Source organism: Tamandua tetradactyla, chromosome 5, assembly GCF_023851605.1.
Source record: "Tamandua tetradactyla isolate mTamTet1 chromosome 5, mTamTet1.pri, whole genome shotgun sequence".
In the NCBI taxonomy this organism is placed as follows: Eukaryota; Metazoa; Chordata; class Mammalia; order Pilosa; family Myrmecophagidae; genus Tamandua; species Tamandua tetradactyla.
Window position 1 is genome coordinate 158,191,412 of NC_135331.1, and position 23,880 is coordinate 158,215,291.

Below are 23,880 nucleotides of genomic sequence, written 5' to 3' on the forward strand. Positions count from 1 at the left end.
TGTGCTTTTTTGCCTATGAAATAAGACTGCATGGTGGAAAGCTTTAGAGAATTCCATTATTTGGAATTCAATATCATGAAACATTAGAGCATTCTTTACTGTTCATGCCTACTATGTTCTCGTCTTTCCTGTTCAATATACAACCTCGGAAACCCGTACCTTTATTGTATATATATAGCAAGTATATGTTAGAGGAGTCCTAAAAAAAGGGCAATGAAAATAGTGTTAGATCCTTTAGGAAAAAATTTAGACTATATTAATAGGCAAATTCCTATTTCAAAACTTTGAATGGAATAACTTAAATAAATATCTGCTGAATATCTAACATAAACCATTCCAGGGGCACAGGTGAGCTCCCTAGTAGGGAAGACAGGTATTATTCAATCAATCACATAAATAAGTGCAAAGCTGACATGGCAACAAGTGCTACGAAGAGTGCTATGATGAAAACTGGAAAAAGTTACTTAAAAGTAACTTCAATTGATTCAATATAAGGTGGGCTGAAAAAGTATGTTAAATGAATATTTAGAGTATTCTTTCTAACTGTAATGGATACATATATTGAAATTATATCTCATCTTTGTTTTATAACAGTTAAGAATATCACAGCTAACGCTAGACTATTTTGAACACTTTCTTCTTCTTTGGACTGCTGTATGTAAGTGTATGCTGTTAATAATGTTATGACCCTATGTGGCATCATTGTTTTATTTTCATATGTCATTCAGCTCTTTCATTTTTCTTTGAAGTCATCTGCAACAAAAGGCAGACAGATACATATGACAGGGCTATGTTTTTGGGTTTCATGGATTTCAGGACTGAAGCATGGTCACCTGCTGATTGACCCACATCAATCTCATGTCCAGGCTCTATCCAAGTTACCCATCAACAAATGTTCACCTATTTTCTTAGCCTTGCCAAGTAGTTAAGATAAACTGGACAACAAATAAATAAAAAGATAGAACAGAAATCTTAAGCATGATCCTTTCCTTCAAGGCAATTAAAATAATATTGGGGAAAATTTATATAAACAAACCACTATTTTAAGTCTGAAATAAAATATCATTACTCAGAGAAGAGCACTGAAGTGAACTGGATGTGTTGGACAGTTTCCCAGAAAAAGTAGTATTTGTTCTAAACTTAAAAAAATAATTGTAAAAGAGGAGAGCAGGAGAGAGATTCCCTGCAGCCCAGACAGAGAAAATAGTATGAGCAGATCTATAAAAACAGAGAGGGAGGGGTCTAAGGTTTAAGCCTCAGGGATAAGGAGAATGATGATGCTATTAATAGCAGAAAAGTTGGGAATGTTCAGTGAGCAGGAGCTTCCTGTCAAGCATGCAAAATACACGTAAAGAGAGGGCAATAATCCAGATGAATGGAGGTAGTGGGAGGAGAAGAATCAGCTTTAAAGCTGTTTTACAATCAAAACATCTTGATATTTTCAATTTCTTTCTACTTTTCATAAAATTCAACACCTCATCTTTGTTCAGAAGAAAATTCAAGAGCTATTTTAATATTGCAACTGAATTGGTTCTCCTGGTTTCATATATGTATGCAAAACTATATATGAAAAGTTCAATTTATGGAAATTAAGAATTTGACCAAAAGCACTAATTTAACAGTATTTTCTAAGTTAATCAGTTCTCTCAAAAAAATATAGGAGTAAAATTTTAGATGTTTAACTTGTTAAACTTCAATTACATATACTACCTCCCCACCTCCCTAGCACTGTTTCCCCTACCCCAACCTCTCTGACAGGGAGAGAGAGAGAAATTGAGAGACAATATACACACTGAACGTTTCTTAGTCTTTGCTTCCATGTGCCTCTCAAAGGATGGCTTTTTTTTTTTTTTAACTGAGTTTGATTTTACTATTCAAAGAGGCATATTTTTTTATAAAGCGTGACTTTTAAATGCAAGCCAATTACTTCATGCGGTAAACTTAAGATATAAAAATCTGTTCTAATGTTAGAGGAAAAATATGTGATGTAGAACTCACTGAGAAGTAGTCTATCTGAACAAGGCTGACTACACACAATCATGCTTACCGTACTTTTGGGGCTATTTTCAGGTAAATTTGATGATATCTACTTTTTGTTATGTCTGCTTACTTTAGAACCTAAACTCCATGTAAGAGATGACTCCACTCCATGCCAATTTTGCTGAAATTACCTAATTTATTGCTTTAATCCCTTTTTATTCACTAGGATTGTGAACTTGCTATCTGCCGGCAGTATCAGATGAGTAGGCTAACAGCTGAGAATATTGTAGGCTGGAAAATGTGCTCTGCAGCAAAGGATCTTTCTAAGTCTAATAAGGGAGTCATCAGAATTTGAATATAGATTATGCAAAGAATCTCACTAAAAATTTTAATTCAATGGTGCTTCTTCTAAATGCATGAAGTAATAATCTTTCTAAACTAAGGATTCCTTAGTTTCTTTGCAAAAAGCTACATACATTAATAAAAATGAAAAGTATTTGAGTACCACAGTGGGGCAAGGCCTTAGTGTGCTGGGATATCTGTTTACCAAATATCTATTCAGCATATATTAGTGTTGGGTATACAATGGTGAACAAAAACAACCCCCTGCCACCTACCATTATGAAGCTCTATAGTCTAGTAGCAAGCCACACCTTAATCAAAATTTTCCACAAATAAATATAAAATTACAATTGGATGAGTATAATAAGGGTGAGGAACAAATAATAACACTGGGTCAGGGAAGTATCTTTGAGGAGGTTATGAATGAACTGGAGGACACTAAAAATATTATTAGGTAAAAAAAGAGAAGAGATAGGTTAAGGTTGAATTTGAAATGAAAATGATTCTCATTATGGGAAAATATTTCTAAGGAGGCATAATATTACTTTTGAAATATAAATTATGTCAATATGTATACTTCATAGTAAGATATAATAAAAAAGCTTATATTTATTATTTAATATATGCTTTTGACAAGTAAGGTTATTTATTAAATTTTTCAGGGGCTACTTTTTGGGTATCTTCACAGGCATTAATATTTGGTTTATAAATGTTAATAAAATATCAAATCAGTAAAAGTTTCTGTAGTTAAAAAGTATCCACAATTAAGCGGGGTCTCATCAAAAGCTGTTATTTCTCTTGAGGATCCCTCTTTTTTCACTTCTAGCGTTTGAATTAAAGTGACATCCTAAAAATGTACTAATTCACCTAAGAGTCACCCCCCGAGAACCTCTTTTGCTGCTCAGTTGTGGCCTCTCTCAGCTAACATGACAAGCAAACTCACTGCCCTCCCCCTCTCTAAATGGGACATGACTCCCAGGGGTGTAAACCTTCCTGGCAACGTGGGATGGAAATCCTAGAATGAGCTGGGACTCAGCATCAAGGAAATGAGAAAACCTTCTAGACCAAAAGGGGTTAGAGAAAAATGAGACAAAATAAAGTGTAAAAGGCGGAGAGATTTCAAACAGAGTTGAGAGGTTATCCTGGAATTTATTCTTACGCATTAATAGATATCATCATTTTAGTTAAGGTACATTGGAGAAGCTGGAGGGAAGTGCCTGAAAATGTAGAGCTGTGTTCCAGTAGCCATGTTTCTTGAAGATGATTGTATAGTGACAAAGCTTTTGCAGTGTGACTGTGTGATTGTGAAAACCTTGTGTCTGATGTTCCTTTTACCTATGGTATGGACAGATGAGTAAGATATATGGATTAAAAATAAATAAATAATAGGGGGAACAAGTGTTAAAATAAATTTAGTAGATTAAAATGTGATAAGGGATACAGAAAAAAAGAGGAAACAAGGCTAAAATATATTGGGTAGATGGGAATACCAGCAATCAATGAGAGGGAGGGGTAAAGGTTATGGTATGTATAAGTTTTTTTCTTTTTCTTTCTTTTTCTGAATTGATGCAAATGTTCTAAGAAATGACTGTGGTGATGAATACACAACTATGTGATGACATTGTGAATTATTGATTATATACCAAGAATGGAATGATCATATGGTAAGAATGCTTGTGTTTGTATGTTATTTTTAAAGAAAATTTTTTAAATAAAGAAAAAAAAAAGTACTAATTCAACCCCTTAGAAATGTTATAGATCACTAGGGTGGTATGGTGTGGTGTGAGATGGTGGTGACAGCACAGGTCCTGGAGATTGATTCGACAGGTGGATTTTCAGCTTCCACCATTTACAAACTCTGAGAGTAACTGAACCTCCCTAAGTTCCAAATTTCTTATCTTAAATTGGGGTTTGATATGAGGACTCAATGGGATAGTTTTATGAAACACTTAAAAATTGTAAAATTTGATATAAACATGAGGCATTATTCCTATAATAGTCTCTACATGTGATACCATACAGGATGTTAATTGAGTTTTAAGATTCAATTATTGGAGTCCTATTCGAAAGATTTCTGTTGCAAATCTGTGTTTACAATTATGTAAATATACTTCAGAACCTGAAAAGAAATTTATTTAATCTACTTTTAAAAATATCATAACTCTAAAATATCATTCAAAGAAACAAGTTTTACTAGTAGCTATCCATTCATTTTATCCAAATAATCATATGATTTTTATAATAATGTGTCACTGAACATAAAGGTTCATTGAAAGACACTGTTCTCATAATACAAGAATGAATTCAAAATTGTGGATCCTACAGAGGCAGTTAAATTAAAGATAAAACATTCAGGGTTTTGTATCCTCTTGAACTGCAGATTTGATACTGTGGGCTTTAGTCTCCAGTTTCCAATTAGGTTTCTTTTAAATCCATATTAATTAAATGTTCAAAAGTACATCAGCGTGTGATAAGAAAAATATGCTCTCTTCAGTGTACCTTAGCAAACTAACTCAAAGTACTGTGGAAAGACAGGTCCAAAGAATGAATCAATTATACTACACTCCTGGTACAACTTTTCTGAAGAAAAAGTATTGTGGATAGTTATACTACTATGTATTCTACAGTGTTTTCTAATTAAAACCCAAATGCTATGAACCACAAGAATGGAACAAAATATTGATTTTAGATTACTTAGAAGAAATGAAAATTTTATCAGTATCAAAGCAGATTTAAAATGAGGGCTGAGTAAAGACAACTGCTGTTTAATTCTCAATTGTTCTGCCAGATCCTCCTGTGAAAAACATTGTCATTAATCCCTGGAATTCCAGATCATAATTTTTTCTAAGTGCTTTAGAATGTGGCATGTTTGCATCATCACTTCACTTTTTAGCCTTTTTAAAGCATTTTATTCTGGATGTTTCAGAATAAACAATGGAGATTTTTAAATTTAGATTGATTAGAAAGGCAGCAATCCCAGGATCAGCAGTGAGAGCTGGTAACAATCACAATCCCTGGTTAAAACAAATAAACAAGCAAATAAAGACTCTCTCTAGCCACTTCTTCCTAGTAGGACATTTCTATTTACCTCTAAATTACTCCTCTAATTTTAAACAACTTGTCTAGTTAATTTCCTGTGTGTGATCACTGACTGTAAGTGAGGTTCATTTTCTTATCTACATCATGTAGGTAATTAAAGGAAATTGAAAGTGGGTAGTGAAGCTTTATGCAACTGGGATTGAAGCTGAATGGAGGGCAGTGAGGTCAGTGGAGTCCATTATATTTTCATGTGAGAGGCTGGTTTGTCTGCCCTGTCCCTGTTTATTTAGTGTAGGCTGGACAGACTACTAACTGCAAATCTGTGTCTCTGATTTGCCCAGCTGTTCTTGAATAAAGACATCTTCCACTGCAAATGTTAAATGACAGTGATTGACAACCTATGATGAACTCTGCTTGTAACCCCCAATACTGTTTTTAGATTGCAAAAGAAAAAAACAGAATAAAGAAACATCTTTCATAATCACATCAAATGAGCCCTGCTGTTCACTCAATACTTTCCATTTTGTTTCCCTTTTCATTACAAACCTCAATCTGTTCTACCAATGCCATAAACTCAGCTACCCAATATAAAGTGAAAAATAAAAAATATAAACATATGTATGTTTGCTGTTGCATTTGTTTGCATATCACACTGATATTTCATTTACTGGGGATATACACTCCTACATAATGCTTTATTCACACCATTGTGTCACATAACTTATTTGCTTGTTCTCCTAAAAACAGTCTGGCAAGTCTACACTGCTTCAATACATTTTTCAGTGTTTAGCTTGGCCTTGGGTTCAGTTAAGACTCTAGTAGCTTTATTCCATATACAAGTCTTACATCTCCTTATTGTCTGTAAATATGTCAACTTTGCAGCTTATCCTTCAGGTTTGTAAAAATAAGATACTGATTAAATACTTATGATCTGCTTTGGTTTTCAAGGTGAAAGCACTGGAACATCTGAATGCTGTTTGAATGTATGTTTGTGTGTGTGTGCATGTGTGTTTACACATATATAGTTTTCTTCTTCCAGGGGTGGTACCTATATGTGTGTAAAGAGTCTAATTACCTCAACAAATTATTGAGAGAAAATAAAGCAGAATGAGTTCTACTTGGTCTTGTCTAGCATTACATAACAGTAAACTAGTACTTTATGTTGCTGCACACATCACTGAACTCACTACATTGCAGATAAGAGGGCACTTGTAGTAGGGATGGCAGCCTGATCAATGTGAGAGACTAAAGAAGTTTTTATGCTACAACTTAATTTCTGTCATGGGAAAAGTAAAACTTATAAAGTTAATCAGTTCTAGACTTTAAATAGCACTTGATTAATTTGTAACGTTTTGAGGTGTTAAAACAAACTAAAAATTAGTTTTTCACATTCCAGTGCTGTCTTTTGGCCACTGAAGCTTTAGAAAAAGCATTTCAGTAAATTTCCCTGATAGGAAAACTGTTTAATTTCTGTGCCTTCCCAAAGTATTAAATTAACTGTATATTACAGATTTTAGACTAATATTTGAAAAATAATTGGGAATTACAAAGTTGTAATAAATTAAGGGATAAATAAACATGTCTTATATTTTTATCTTTCTTTTTTACTTCAGATTACCTTTTATTCAATCTTTAACCTAAAGAAATTTTTTTTAAAAAGTTCTAATCTACATAATTAGTATAGTTTCTAACATGTATGACTTGTACTTTTATCTATTTAAACTGAATAAATTATTGAATAAAATAACCCCCTAACAGAAAGACTGTTATAAACTGGACTTACATGATATTTATAACAATCTTAAAATTCAGTACAAAATATATGAGCAAAAAAAGGTCTTAGGTTATAAATAATTCATTGGAAAATAATAAACCCAATTTTAGTTAAATGAACAATAATACATTTTCCAATATGTATATAATTTGTTTTTTAAAACAAAGTATCAAAATAATTTTATTAAATGCAGATGGAAAAAATCTAAATACTGATGCATATAATTATAGTTTCTCTTAAGATGTATGTGTGCTTCCTTTCAGGGCTTATAAGTGTCTGATACATATCGGTGTCTTAAATGCGTGGACATATGTTTGGACTTCAACCGATTAAGGCAAGAACAGAATTCATTTGTCAAAAATAAATAAGAGCAAGAAATAATACCTTGTTCTTTCCATTGTAAGAAGGACCACTGGTTGACAAGCTGGATTTTAAAGGATCTTACAGTAGTGAGCACCAGCAGGTCTGTTGTACTTAAAATAATTTCAGTGGTAAGAATTTCATCAGAAAGTTCTATTTCCCAGGATTTATAGCTAAGTCCTTAAAAAATTGCTCTTGGACAAAACTTAAAAAAATTTCTCAGTTTTCAAGGATATAATAAAAATGCCTTGCAGCTTAACAATGTTTAGATATTTTCTTTTTAAGAAATAAAAATCATGAAGCTATCAGGTTTGACTTCTAAAAGGGATGCTGAGATTAGCAGCAATATGTAATGATTGTGTAAGGTTAAATGTCACATGTAATCTATCTTTAAAAGTAAAATTATTTTCATCACCTTGCTTCTGCCTTTAAAACTTTACATATTTTTTAGAGGTGGCTTTCTTTATAATTTGCATTTCTTTAGTCTATGAGGTAATACCAAAATTAAATAAAAAAATAAAACCCAATATAGACAAGTGGAAAGGATTAAAGCATACCATTATGCTTGTAGTCTATTTAATATACATTTACCCAATATTTTTGTTCTAGGAGTTAAAAAATACATATATAAAAATGCTAAAAATCTAAAAGGGAAATATCAAAATAGGCCAATATATAAGATATATCACAAGAATAATTGTGATATAAATGTGAGAAAACTGGCATTTTAATGAAGCAAATAACAGTTTGCCATGAATTTAGAAAAAGGCAGTAATGACTGAGGCTGAACTAATTAACAAGAGAATATTTCAAAAGGGAGCTGAGCCAATGTGGATGGATAGAATTTAAACAAACACACTGTCCAGGAAGGAATCATAAGCAAAGGCATAAAGTTGTACTAGTATGTGCACAGCATATTTAAAGGTGAGGGTAAGAATGATGAACAGAAGAAAGGGTGAAGAAATGTTTAAGAGTCTAATGGAAGGCACGGATAGGTAAAAAAGGAAGATTGTCGAGGCCCTTGACAGCCAGGTGAAGGAAATCATGCTTTATTTTGTACATAATCTCAGATTTGTGAGGAGAGAAATGATGCAAATGATATTTTAAAACCATATTTAAGTGGCAGGGATAAACTGGGTACATTAAAGAGGAGAGAAAAATTAAATTAGGAAAATCACTCAGGAGACTGTTAAGCACACTTGTTCAGGAATGGGGTGATGAGAACCTAGTCAGGTGCAGAAATGTGAAGATTCATATTAAAAAGAGGGATTTGAGAAAAAAATTATAAAGGAAGGACTAAAGGAAAGACTAATTTGACTTTGTAACTGGCTTACTGTATGGCATTGAGGAGTAAAGATGGAGAAGTCAAAGATTACTCAAAAGAATTTCTCTTGGGGGTATGAAAGAATGTAAATACAGCTGACACACAAAACAATGACAGGAATTCTGTCTTTTGTGGACAATAATTTTAGATCTTCAGGTTGGGTTACAGAGGGATGATGAAATAGGAATGACCACTCAGCAAGCAGAAGTGTGGAACTGTAGATTATAAGAGAGGTCAAGACGTGTGACTGTGCTTTGACTCTCACAGAGTCTCTTTTTTAATGGAAGTACTTTAAACGACAATAATTGTGGAATGACCTGAGAATGTGAGTATATAGGAAAGCAATTAACTAAGAACAAGGCATGGGGAACAACTGAAGGTCGGTACAAGAAGAAGAGGCAATGACAAAGTATAACTAAAAAAAACTGGATAAGATATGAAAGACCATTGTTAAGGATGAAGACGGTATCAGGAAGGTAACCAATGTGGTCAAGTACTATATAAAAGGATCATAGAGAAGGAATACTAAGAAAAGACTACAACACTGGGTAATTGATTAGGAGAGCACTGGGGACCTCTGAAAATTCTAGACAATGGAAATCTAGGTTACAAGTTAAGAATGAATGGACAGTCACCTTCCATGCGGGAGACCCAGGTTCGATTCCCAGATCATCTCCCCCTCCCCGCTCCGAAAAAATGAATGAATGGACGGGAAGAAATAGAAACAGAAAATTCAGGTCTCATTTTTATTTTGGCAGTGAATGAGTGAGAGGAAATTAGATGGTAGGCCAAATAAAGAGGTTTATTCCTCTGCCTAAACCAGAGGTCACTCAGCATGCTTGAAAATCCTGTTTTTTGAGTTAAAAAAGTTATTTCAAATTTTATAAGAAACAGTAAAGTAAAGAGAATTGCCAAGAAACTCCCCCCCCCCAACAAAAAAGTTATGAAGAGAGGAACTAGGAGAATACTAGACCTGGCTTGTGAGAAACAATTGTTAAAGTTTCAGGAATTTTGTGAGCTGATTTTTTAAACATATTCATCATTAGAAATTAAATTATACAAGTCTACACATAAATTAAAACACTACAAAGTTAATAAATACTAAAAGCTCATCACTTCCTAATTATTTTACTACACTTTACTGTTTTCTATCTATTCATCCACCCATGATTTATCCCTCTTAAGGTTATTTACATCTATGCTTTGGAGATTATTTACGTCTATCTGAAGGTGAAAATACATTGGTGTGCTATTTCGCTTCTCTTCCCAATTCCACATGCAATGATGTCACATTATGGGCTGCTTGGAATTGGCCATGATAGGTACATCGGCAATCTGGCAAATGCTACAGACCAGAACATTATCCTCAGCCAGTGATTAAACATTTACCAGCATAATACTGGGAAGAATTTGTTTTATCAGTTATAACACGTATTACAAGCTACAACAGTCAAAACAGTATAGTTCTGGCACAGAAACAGGCAGACACTCCAACAAAACAGAAAAACGCAGAATTAACTCAAGGATAAAGGCTGATTTCGTATGTGAAAAAAAAGCATTTCAAATTAGTGGAGAAAGGATGACATTTATTAAAGGTTAAATACTGAGAAAATATTTTTTAATTGGACTTATAGTTCATAATTTATTCCAAAATAAATTTCAGATAAAGATATTAGAAATAAAAAAATCAAATAGCTGTGCTACAAGAAAATATAAATGATTATTAGGTAATCTCAGGGTATGGAAGGCCTTAAAAATCAAGGATCTTAGACATGCAGATACAACCACAAAAATATCAAACTTTTATTTATGCTAAGGAATACCACAGTGAAAAATAAAATAAAAATGAAAAAATGTAGGGCTTATCCCCTTAAAATAGAGTAAGAGTTTACCAATCAAAAACAGAGGTATAATTTGATAGAAAAATAGGCAAAGAACATGAATATGGAACTCTCAAAGAGGAATACAAACAGTTATTCAAAGTATGAATCAATGTTTAATGTGTTATTTACTAAAGAAGTACAAATTAAAAAATGAAATACCATTTTTTTCTTATGAATTGACAAGTGATTTTAAAAACCGCAATGTCAATCTTGGCCAAGGTGTGGTGCTATTGAGTATTCTCATTACTGGCTGTCAGGAGTATAAATTTTTTCAAAATTTTTAGCAGGTTAATTTGGCAACATATATACCATTTCAAGGAATTCACCCTATGGAAATAATTAAGGATACCCAGTAAGCTTATTTATAAATATTCTCATCTAGAGCAGTTTACACTAGCAAGATAAAGAATCTAACAGCATAGCAGAAGAAAAGGAAGATGATGGACAGTGAAAGGATAAAAAAGCTGAAATTCAATTTATCACTACAGAATACAAGAGGGTTAGATGAGAGCTGAGGTTTACAGAGAGTGAAGATGAAAATGTGTTAAACATTCATGACAATATAAAAGGGTTAGCTCTGATAGAAGTCACCTTTATCATCATTCTTCTTGTGGTTTAATAAACATCTCTATAGAGATCTGCTCCTGCTGAGGAGAGGAGTGTCCACAGCAGCACCATGGCTCAAAAGAAGAACCTTCAAGGCTATGTGGGATTCGCAAATCTCTCAAATCAAGTAGACCGAAAACCCATGAAAAGAGGGTTTGAAATCACATTTATGGTAATAGGTGAATTTGGGTTGGGAAAGTCAATACTAATCAACATGCTATTCCTCACAGCTTTTATTCTCCAGAGTATCCAGGTCCTTCCCATAGAATAAAAAAGACTATGAGGGTGGAACAATCCAAAGTTTTAATCAAAGAAGGTGGTGTTCAGTTGCTGCTAACAAGAGTTGATACCCCAGGCTTTGGGGATGTGGTGGATAATAGTAATTGCTGGCTGCCTGTCATCGATTATGCAGACAGTAAACATGAAGACTACTTAAATGCAGAATCTTGAGTGAACAGATGACAGATGCCTGACAATAGGGTGCAGTGCTGTTCATATTTTATTGCTCCTTCAGGACATGGACTTAAACCACTGGACACTGAGCTTATGAAGCACTTACATGAAAAAGTGAACATCATCCCACTTATTGCCAAAACAGACACACCAGAGGAGTGCCAACAGTTTAAAAAATAAAGAAATAAATCTAAGAACATTAAACTAAAATATGTGAATTTCCACAAATAGATGATGAAGAAGAAACTAAGCTTGTTAAACAGATAAAGTACCATTTACTTCTTGCTGTGGTGGGAAGTAATACTATCATCGACATTATTGGTAAAAGGGCCAAAGGAAGGCAATATCCTTGGGGTGTTGCTGAAGTTGAAAATGGCGAACATTGTGATTTTAAAATTCTAAGAAATATACTGATATGGACACACATGCAGAACTTGAAAGATGTCACTAATAATGTACAACATGAGAACAGAAGTAGAAAACTGGCAGCCGTGACTTATAATGGAGTTGATAACAACAAGAATAAGGGGAGCTTACTAAGTACCTTTTGGCATAGATGGAAGAAGAAAGAAGGGAGCTTATAGCCAAGATGGAGATAGAGATGGAACAGGTGTTTGAGATGAAAGTCAAAGAAAAAGTCCAGAAACTGAAGGATTCCAAAGCTGAGCTTCAATGGTGCCATGAGCAAATGAAAAAGAATTTGGAAGCACAACACAAAAAATTAGAGGAAAAACGTCAGCAGTTTAGCAGTCTGAGTATGAGAAGGCACTGGGAAGCTCAACTATGTATATTAGAACAGAACTCTTCAAGAACCTTGGAAAAGAACAACAAGAAAGGGAAGATCTTTTAAACTCTCCATTGACCACCAGTCATGCATTAGCTGTCAATATGCTAGCTTGGACATCAATGTTTGTTGGATCCATCTGACCAATTTGCACCAATTTTATCCATGATGATGGGTTTAACAGCATGACAAAACTTATTATTTTGCTGTTGTTTTTGATGGAGATTAAGATGCCTTGAATTGTCTAGGATTGTTGTGTATTTAGAAAGTAACAGCTCTAAGTATCTTTCCTACTTTTTTTTTTTTCCTTAAACAGATGTCTTCAATTTAATGCAAGTGAACATTTCATAATCATGTTCTGGTGGTTTGATTGTTTACAGGATATTCCGAAAAAAAGGACTCTGGAAGGTTTTCTTTGAGAATAAATTGCCATAATATGATGCAGACTATGCTTCTCTGTGATAATTATAATACAGAAGTTTCATTCATTGCAGCATATACAATAATGTAATTTAGTCTAACACAGTTGACCCTATTTTTGACACTTCTATTGTTTAAAAATACACATGAAAAAAAACCTATATGCTTAAACTGCACCTAGAACTTTTCTATAAGGGCCTTTTTGCTTGTTTGTTTTGGATTCTTTAAATATATACTATTCTCATTAGTGCCCTCTTTAGCCAGAATCTCATTACTGCTTCATTTTTTAAATAACACTTAATTTAGGTATTTTCCATATTTTGGTCCTGTTAAAATATAGTATAGCATCTTTCATATGGTAGCAATCAACAAGGAAACTTTCAATTTCCTTTTTATACTTTATGGTAAGCAGTAGGGGGGGAATGCATTTATAGATCATTTCTAGAGGAAAGTGTGAAGATAATGACCAATCTGTTTCTACCTATGTGAAGTCTATTTTACTAGAAATGAGAATCAGGGCTCTTGAAAAGAAAAAAAAAAGCCACAATCTGCATTTAGTGGTATTCATATATTATATTTCCGTATTTTTTGTTTGTATTGTAAAAATTCACATGATAAACTGTGATGTAAAAACAACAACAAAACACCTTTATGAACAGCCCAAAATACATAAAGTCCAACAAAGCAACTCTAGTTCCTTTCTCTGTATACAACTTACTATCTCTGCTTTTAGCCTCTAAAAATGGCATAACCCTTTTTGAAATGGCTGTCTTCTTTCCACTCCATCACTGCAAGTCTTCCACCTCCAAAAGCCTTTCATATCTGATGCAAACTTAATTGATTCACTGCAGAAATTCAGCATTTAGGATGTACCAAGTACTATCACTTTACATGTGTGGCTATGTTAATCATAAAAACATTCTTCAACTGTTTAGATACATAATGCTTTCCCAATTGGCTAATTAGTTCTTTACAGGTGGAGAGTCATTTATTGACTGCTCCTACATTTCCAAAATTTCTGTCACAGAAGGTAAATTGATAATTCTTTCCATAAGTAGGTGCAGGGATGATTCTTCTTTTTTTTTTTTTTTTTAGTAAAGTTGTATAATGAAACTCTGTGTCACTCAACTTCAATAATTATCAACATTCTTGCCTTTTTTATATGGAGATTTAAAAAAGAAAATCCCAGAAATATTATTTCCCCTGTAAATACTTCAATATGCACTTCAATGTCTAGTTGTTCTATCCATTATTGAAAGTGAGGTGCTGAAACCTCTATTATTGTTGAATTGCCTATTTCTCCCTTCAATCTGTCAATTTTTGCTGCATTTAGTTGGGACTCTGTTTTTTAGGCTTATATATGTTTATAATTGTTACAACTTCCTGATATATTGACCCGTAATCTCTAGTGACATTTTTTTGTTTTAAAATCTGTTTTGCCAGATATCAGAATAGCCAGTCCAGCTCTTTTATGGTTGCTGTTTGTATGGTATATTCTTTCCCATCCATTTATTTTCAGCCTGTTTGTACCTTAGAATCTGAAGCATGCCTCCCTTAGAGAGCAGAGTTAGGCCTTGTTATTTTCTCTGGTTTGAAAATCTTCCCCTTTTGCTTATGCTGTTTAGCTCATTCACATTTAATGTTATATTGACATGGTTGGTTATGTATGCCTTATTTTTGTTTTACTTATATACTGTGTCCTGCTGGTTCTTCTATTCCTCCTTCCTTACAGTGCTGGCTTGAAAGGATGTATGTCCCCTAGAAAAGCCATGTTTTAATCTAAATCCCATTTCGTAAAGACAGAATAATCCCTATTCAATACTGTATGTTTGAATCTGTAATTAGATCATCCCCCTAGAGATGTAACCCAATCAAGAGTGGTTGTTAAGCTGGATTAGGGGAAATGTGTGGGTCTTGATTAGACCCATTTGACCCATTTGGGTGGGTCTTGATTACTTTCACAAGTCCTATAAAAGAGGAAACATTTTGGAGAATGAAGGAGATTCAGAGAGTAGTGGATGCTGCAGCACCACCAAGCAGAGAGTCCACTAGCCAGAGCTTTGGAGATGAAGAAGGAAAACAATACCCAGGGAGCTTCATGAAACCAGAAGCCAGGAGAGAAAGCTAGCAGATGATGCCGTGTTCGCCATGTGCCCTTCCAGCCAAGACAGAAATCCTGACTGTGTTCACCATGTGCCTTCTCACTTGAGAGAGAAACCCTGAACTTCATCAGCCTTCTTGAATGAAGGTATCTTTCCCTGGATGCCTTGGATTGGACATTTCTATAGACTTGTTTTAATTGGGACATTTTCTCGGTCTTAGAACTGCAAACTAGCAACTTATTAAACTCCCCTTTTTAAAAGCCATTCTGTTTCTGATATTTTGCATTCTGACAGCTAGCAAACTGGAACATTTACCTTCTTTTATATTAAGTGAATATGTTCTAGAATAACATTTTAATACTTCAGTGATTTTTTTTTCACTTCATATGCTTTAGGTATTTTGTTAGTGGTTGCTCTAGGTCTTGCAGAATACATCTTACCAAAATACACTCCAGATTTACATGAACTCAATGTGAGATATAGAAACATTGTTCCAATTAGCTCTATATTCCAATTAGCTATGGTTCCCTATTTATTGTTATTGTTATACATGGTATATCTATGTATGTTACAAACTCAAAAATATATTGTAATTATTACACTATTTAGGCATTTTATGGAAGTTGAAAGGATTTGAGAGCAAGCATACATTTATACAGTTTGGTATCTTAAATCTTATTTTCCACTTCTTATTTTTTCCATTTCTTCTTGTGGATCTGAGTTGCTATCTGGTGTCTTTTCCTTATTCCTATAGAGCTTTGTTAACATCCTCCTCTTCTGTGCTGTAATAGTCAAATATTTTGTTTCTATATGTTATAGGCCCAACAATACAATTACATATCTATTGTTTTATGCAATCGCTTTTTTTTAATTAAAAATTTTTTTAAACATAACAATATACAAACACAAGCATTCTTACCATATGATCATTCCATTCTTGGTATATAAAAAATAACTCACAATATCATCACATAGTTGTATATTTATCACCATAATCATTTCTTAGAACATTCGCATCAATTCAGAAAAAGAAATAAAAAGAAAAAAGAAAAAAACTCATACCTAATATACCCCTTACCCCTCCCTCTCATTGACTGCTAAGTATTTCCATCTACCCAATATATTTTCCTATACCCTTACCACTCCCTCTCATTGATCACTAGCATTTCAATCTACTAAATTTATTTTAACATTTGTTCCCCCTATTATTTATTATTAATCCATATGCTTTACTCATCTGTCCATACTGTAGATAAAAGGAGCATCAGACACAAGGTTTTCACAATCACACAGTCACACTGTGAAAGTTATATCATTATAAAATCATCTTCAAAAAACATGGCTATTGGAACACAGTTCTACATTTTCAGGTACTTCCCTCCAGTCTCTCCAATATACCTTAACTAAAAAGGTGTTATCTATATAGTGTGTAAGAATAACCTCCAGGATAACTTCTCGGCTCTGTTTAAAATCTCTCAGCCATTGACACTTCATTTTGTCTCATTCCTCTCTTCTCCCTTTTGGTTGAGAAGGTTTTCTCAATCCCTTAATGCTGAATTCCAGCTCATTCTAGGATTTCTGTCCCATGTTGCCAGGAAGATTTATATCCCTGGGAGAGTCACGTCTCACACAGAGAGGGAAGGGCAGTGAGTTTGCTTGTCGTGTTGGGTGAGAAAGGCCACATCTGAGCAACAAAAGAGGTTGCTCAGGGTGACTCTTAGGCCTAATTTTAAGTGGGCTTCACCTATCCTTTGCAGGGATAAGTTTCATGTGAACAAACCCCAAGATTGAGGGCTTGGCCTATTGCTTTGGTTGTCCCCCACTGCTTGTGAGAATATCAGGGACTCTCCACATGGGGAGGTTGAATTTTCCCCCTATCTCACCATTCTCCCAAGGGGACTTTATGCAATTGCTTCTTAAATCAGTGAAATAAAAGCAGAAGTATGCAATTATGCAATCTCTTATAAATAACTTTACAGGTATACTTTTTCATGTGGATTTGAATTACTGTTTGGTGTCACTTGTTTCAGACTGAAGAACTTCCTTTGGTATTTCTTGCAAGGTAGATCTGTTAGCAATGAATTTTCTCAGATTTGTTTTTTCTGGGAATGTTTTTATTTCACTTTCACTTTTGAAAGATGCTTTTTCTGCATTTAAGATTCTTGATCAACAGTATTTCTTTTTTCTTTCAGTACTTTGGATATGTCATGTCATTGTCTTCTGGTCTCCATTGTTTCTAATAAGAAATCAGCTGTTAATTACATTGGGGTTCCATCTATGTGATGTTTTTTATTGCTGATTTCAAGATTTTCAATCTATCTTTAGCTTTGAACATTTTACTATGATACAGCTGTTTGTTGATCTCTTTGCATTTATCCTACAAGGAGCTTGTTGAGACTCTTCCATGGGCAGATGAATATTTTCCATCAGATTTGGGAAGTTTTCAGCCATTATAGCTTCAAATATTTTTTATGCTTTATTCTCTCACTTCTCTGCTGGTACCTTCCTTACACATGTGTTGGATCACACAATGGTGTCCCATTTTTCTCTGAGGCTCTGTTCATTCATTTTTTTTCTCTGTTATTCAGACTTCATAATCTCTATCACTCTGTCTTCAAGTTCAGTGATTCTTTCTTCTCCCAGTTCAAATCTATTGTTGAACGCTAATGATTTCTCTTTTTGGTTATTTCACTTTGTAACTTCAGATTTCTATTTGTTTCTCTTTATAATTTTTAAGTTTTTAAATCGATAGTCTTTATTTGATGAAACAGTATGTCTTCCTTTAATACTTTAGACATGTTTTATTTTAGTTCTTTGAAAATATTTATAATGCTCCTTTAAAGCAAATGTCTCAAATCCAACATCTGTTTCCCCTCACAAACAATTTCTATTGCCTGCTTTTTCCCCCTGTGTATAAGTCACCCTTTTCTGTTTCTTTGCATGTCACAAAGTTTTTTTGTTGTTGAAATATGGTCATTTTAGATAATGTGTTAAAGTAACTCTGGATAGTGATTCCCCTCCTCCACTAGGGTTTATGATTCCTGTTTTTGTTTGTTTAGCGACTTGGCTGGACTAGTTCAGTGAAGTCTGCTTACCTCACACAGTGTACAGTATTTGATGTCATTCCTTACAGGGTGCAGCCTTGGGCATGTGTACAGTCTCCCTAAAAGGCTGGGCTGGCTTGGTTCACACTGAGCTATTAGCCTACATTAATTACTATTTGACTGTTCTATAGTTTTTGATAATGCCCCAGGGCTTCAAAACCTTCATAGTGTTATCTGCTAAAGCAGAACCGCTTTGCAGGGGCAGAGGGTTGTAGACTTTGAGGCTGCTCTGATCTGAGAAAGGCCCTACCTAGCTGTCTCTTTCCTGGGTTCTATTTAATGTATAGCTGGGCTTTCACTGTGCTTATTGCTATGACTATCATGGAGCTTCCAGACTCCTCTTAATTGCTATCCCCAAGATCTCCATTGTTTTCCAGAATACTTTTAGGCTTGAACTTCCTCACACCCCATTCCAAATAAAGTCAGACCTCTTCGGCAGAGCTAGAGCTCTTTCCTCTTATGATCTGCTTCCTCCTGGACAAAATCTTATGCAGAACCATATACAAGGAGGGGCTGGAGTTGAGTCTGTAGCTCTCTTCGTCCAGTGTGATATCCCTGCTTTATAAGTGTGGAAAGAGACAGTCGTATCTGGTTTCTCTGCTTGCCTCCCCCAAAGTGGAACCTGCACTCTACAAGTAAACTGGGGTGGGGTTAACAGGCCCCCATATTCTTGGTCTGCTGTGTCTGGAGTATAGCTTCTACCCTGAGTGAGGGCTGGGTGGGAGAAGGAAAAATGGTTCTCTTGGCCATAACAGTCTTGAGGAGATCTTCTGCAATACAGTGTTGGAGGTGGAGGGAATGAGAGAAGCCCACAGACTGCCACTTAAGGCGATGTCGCAGACCTAGACTGGGGGATAGGTAGAGATATAGCTCCCTTTTCTTTGCTACAAATGCCCAGAGTAGAGCTTCCAACACATGGGGAAGAGGAGGTGAAGGGTGGATTGTGGCTCAAATCCTAGGTTTTCGCTCCTCTTACTGAGATTTGGTAGATTTTCTTGAATAGGTGTTTCTCTGGTTGTTATACCCTTAGGGCAACTTTCAGAGATGCAAAGGATTGTTTTTAAAATAACTTTCTAGCAGTTAAATGACTGGGTCCCTATACAGAAGGCCTGCTTCACTTCTTACCCTGCCATTCTGGAAGCTGATCTCTTTTAGTAGTTTTTTACATCTTACAATAAACAAAAATATAGATCATACATGCCCTTCAAGGATTCTAATTTTGGGGAAGGAGAGGGATTGTTAGTACTCCCTCCTATTCTGTTGATTACAGAGACAATGAGATGTACTTGGAAGTGCTCCAGTTTTGGAATCAGGAAGAACTAGGTTGAATGCTGGTTCTGCCACTTACTAACAGTCTACTCTTGATTTTCTTAAACTTTCAGAACCTCAGTTTTCTCATCTAAAAAACAAGAAAGTAATACCCATCACAAAAGGTTTTGTCATATTTTGGGAAGAAAACAGAGCACACTACTTGGTAGAGGGTAGGCATTTTATATTCTGATGCTTCCTGCCATCTGGAGTTAAAACTATTTCTGGTGAGTTGTAGCAGATGGTTTGATAATGAAAAGTCACCTTCTTTTTAGTGCCTAGCACAGTATATTGAGAAGATGATTCATAAAAATGTGCTGACTAAATAGATTACACAAAAGCTTCCTTTTCCTTTTCTAGTTAACAATGAATTGATGTACAAGAGAAACAGTATTAGGTAAAAAATATCATTTCATTTCTTCTATGTATCTATACTGATCATTTTCCTTTACAATGTTTTTAAATGTTAAAACAACATGGCATAACAACATTGTTGTTATAATGTTTAACAGTCTGCCAAATCTTTTCATCAACATTATTATTGTGATGGTTAAATTCACATGTCAACTTGGCAAAGTTGTGGTGCTCAGTTGTTTGGTTAAGCATTAGCCCACTTGTTACTGTAAGGATATTTTGTAGACTGAATTGCATCTGTGATCAGTTGATTATATGTACAGTTAAGGAAGGGGATTGCCCTTAGCAACGTGGGAAATCTCCACATCTAATCAGTTGGAGGCCTTAAAAGCCAGAACTGAGGATTTCATAGGGGAGAAAAATTTCTGTTTCAACTTCAGTACTGGTGATTCCTGGAATTTCCTGTCAACTATCTTCCCCTGGGGAATTCAGACTAAGGACTTTACCACCACCTTTATCACAGTTTCCAGCTTGTAGTCTGCTTATAATAAGAATCTAGATTTGCCAGGCCCCATGGTTGTATGAGTGAACTACTTTACTAAATCTCTTTATATATATGTAGGACACATAAATCCCTACAGCTACAAGGTTATGTAAAGAAGGAAGAAAGAGTCATGTAAACCAGTTAAAAATGAATCATCAAGCATTCCTTCTGACATCATTATCTATCCCTAGCCATCAATCAAGAATTTTGTCAGTTGCTTGATTAACTATATGAAATCAATTCAATAATATAATGCAAAACAATAAAAAATAATTGCATTGATTTCCTGTGCTATTTTATGAAATCAATGAAGCTAATGTAAAGAACCAAATGAATTACATGCAAAGTCATTGGTAAGTGAAAATCAATAGTTAGGCTGATTAACAACTAAAGGGGAAAAACATAAATATTATACATATGCATAGGAATATTTATATATAATATTAAAATATTATAAGTGTCCCAAAGCAAATGATTGATTTGAAGTGTTTACTTGAAGAACAGAGGTTACTGGGAAAACTGATGATGGTCTTAAGTATTTAGTTTTGCAAAAAAAATGATCTTCTTTATGATTTTATATGGAGAGTTAAACCCAAAGTGAAAAGTTTTGTATATTTATGCATATAATTATGTTAGAAAAAATTAAGTCTAAAAAAACCACAACAAACCTCAAACAAAATCAATTTGATTCAGCCTTTGTACTAAGAATTAGCAAATGGTTGATATGTCTGAGTTTTTAAAAATAAATAAACAAAAGAACTTTTCCTCAGAGATTTTTAAAGATAAAAATAATAAACTCTACTCTTCCTTCCCCCTATTCAGTATAAAATATTTCTATTTCTATTAAGTAGATTCAATGTAAGTGGCTTTTTCTAAAGACCACTAGTACACTTCGTGTGCTTTTTCTTTAACTCTTTCAGTCTTACTTAGTACAATAAAGTAACAAAGCTTCCAGTAAATAGGGTTGTGAAAGTGACATTAATTCTGTGCCTAAATAAAAACGTGGTCATTTAAAACACTCCCAATTTGTATACAAAAAATAAACTCAAAATGATCAAGGACATAAATGTAAGGGCTAAAACGATAAAACTCTTAGAAGATAACATAGGGGCAAGTCTTCATGACTTGGGATTTGGCAATGAATTCTTAGATATGACACCAAAAGCATGAGCAATAAAAGAAATAATAGGTACATTTGATCATTAAGATTAAACACTTTTGTGCACTGAAGGAAATTATCAAGAAGGAAAAACGACAATCCTAAGAATAGGAGATAAAAAGATGCAAACCATATAAAAGATGTAAAACCATATTCTTTATATAGAATATATAAAGACATTTTGTGTAGAAAGAACAAAAAGACAAATATTTCAATTAAAATATGGACAAAGGACTTGAATAGACATTTCTCCAAAGAAGATATTTAAATGGCCAATAAACATATGAAATGATGATCTACATCATTAGCCATTAGAGAAATGCAAATTAAAACCACAATGAGATACCACTTCACACCTACAAGGATGGCTATTATTAAAAGAAAAATGGAAATTATTAAGTGTTGGAGAGGATGTGGAAAAATCAGAACTTGAGTGCACTGTTGGTGATAATGTAAAATGGTACAGCTGCTGTGGAAAGCTACATGGGGATTTCTTAAAAAGTTAAATATAGAATTACCATTTGATCTGGCAAAAATAGATACTTGCACATCAATGTTAATTGTAGCATTATTCACAATAGCCAAAAGCTATAAACAACTAAAATGTCCATCAACAACTGAATGGATAAACAAAATGTAGTACATACAAACAATGGGATATTATTTGGCCATAAGAAAAAATGAAGTTATAAGGTATGCTGCAACATGGAAGAATTTTGAGAACATTATGCTCAGTGAAATAAGCAAGACACATAAGGACAAAAATTGTCTGATATAATGTATAATGGATGACTAGAAACAGCAAATTTGCAGAGACAGAAAACAGATTAGAGGTTGCTGGCTGAGGTAGGGGAAGGGTGGTTTGTAAAATTAAACAAAAAAAAAGAACTCCCAATTCACAAACGAGTGACTGGATATATCTATTTAAAAATATTTAGATCTCTTTCAATGGTCTGAAAGCCTAAATACAGTTTTCCAAGAGGGAGAATATGCCATCATAGCCTGAATTTCAATCTATAGTGGGGTATAAATCTGCCTAATATTGAATATGTGTTTAATACTTTCAAATGTCTCTCGGACTTCCTTCTAGATTGCATTATCTTTATTAATACCAACATATGCTTTAATTTTTTATTTTATTTTATTATTATTTTTTTAACAAGGGCAGGCACCGGGAATTGAGCCCGGGTCTCTGTCATGGCAGGTGAGAATTCTGCCTACTGAGCCACTGTGGGCTGCCCCATATGCTTTAATTTTTATAAAAGTTCCCCCTCAGGATACTGTGTCAATATCAGTAAATTAAAAACCATAAAGAATATATGTAAGAGAATATAGTAAAACTAGCAAACTTGATCAGTGCTCACTTAAAGTCTCCTAAATTTCACAAATTCTCTTCCTAGATGTCTAATCAACAAACACATCTCTGAGGGTCAAAGGGCAGAAGATGAGAGACCTGTGCCATACCCAGAGCAAAAGAAAGTCAGCCATACTGACTGGCCGGCTCCTACTGGTATCAGAGAAAGAGCTCAAGGTATTTTTTCTTACCTTGCTCAAGTGTAATCTCGTGCTACCATAAATTTGTTAATCACAGAGATGAAGACCTAAACAAATTAAAGTATTTCCCTAAATGTATTGGATTCTACTGATTTTTCTTCATTGTGCAGACCTTTTCTTGTCTAAAATCTGTGTAAAATATTCTAAAGGAATTTAAAGATTAATTTGAAATGCAAAACTCTAGATTTTCAGAGGATTTTATAGTGGTTTGGACCAGAAAATCATGCTCTTAAACTTAATCCATTTCTATGGGTGTGGACCCATCTTAAGTAAGATTGCTTCAAGATGTTTCTTCAGTTAAGGTGGGTCCCAAATGAATCAGGTTGGGTTTTATTCTGGATTACTGGAGTCCTAGATAAGCATAATAAAAGTAAGGCAAAAAAAACCAGAGGGCACAGCCAGAAGCTGAAAGTTAACAGAACACAGAAGAGAAGGGAGAGGACAGGAGAAGCCAGGAGATGCTGCCATGTGTACTGCCATGTGACCGAGGTGCCATGGATTAAGGATCATCAGCAGGCAGCCCCAGAATGCCAGTCTTTAGGAAGAGAGTATCCTTTTAATGACACTTTGATTTTGGACTTCTCATAGCCTCAAAACCACGAGCCAATAAATTTCCATTCTTCAAACCAACCCATTGCATGGTATCTGCTTTAGCAAAAAGGAAATTAAAACAGATACTGGGTGCATGGGTGGTTCAGTGGTAGAATGTTCACCTTTCATGTGGGAGACCCGGGTTCGATTCCTGGATCATGCACTCCCCCAAAAAGCAAATACTAACAAAAATGATAGC

At 34.3% G+C, this 23,880-nt stretch overlaps 1 protein-coding gene and 1 pseudogene across 3 annotated transcripts in view; one reads left to right on the forward strand and one right to left on the reverse strand.

Moving 5' to 3' along the window:
• The window catches only part of ASCC3 (activating signal cointegrator 1 complex subunit 3), a 439,851-nt gene that overhangs the window by 37,819 nt on the left and 378,152 nt on the right, over window positions 1–23,880 (reverse strand). The gene's annotated exons all lie outside the window — the stretch shown is intronic.
• Window positions 11,343–12,800, forward strand: LOC143684998 (septin-7 pseudogene; annotated as a pseudogene).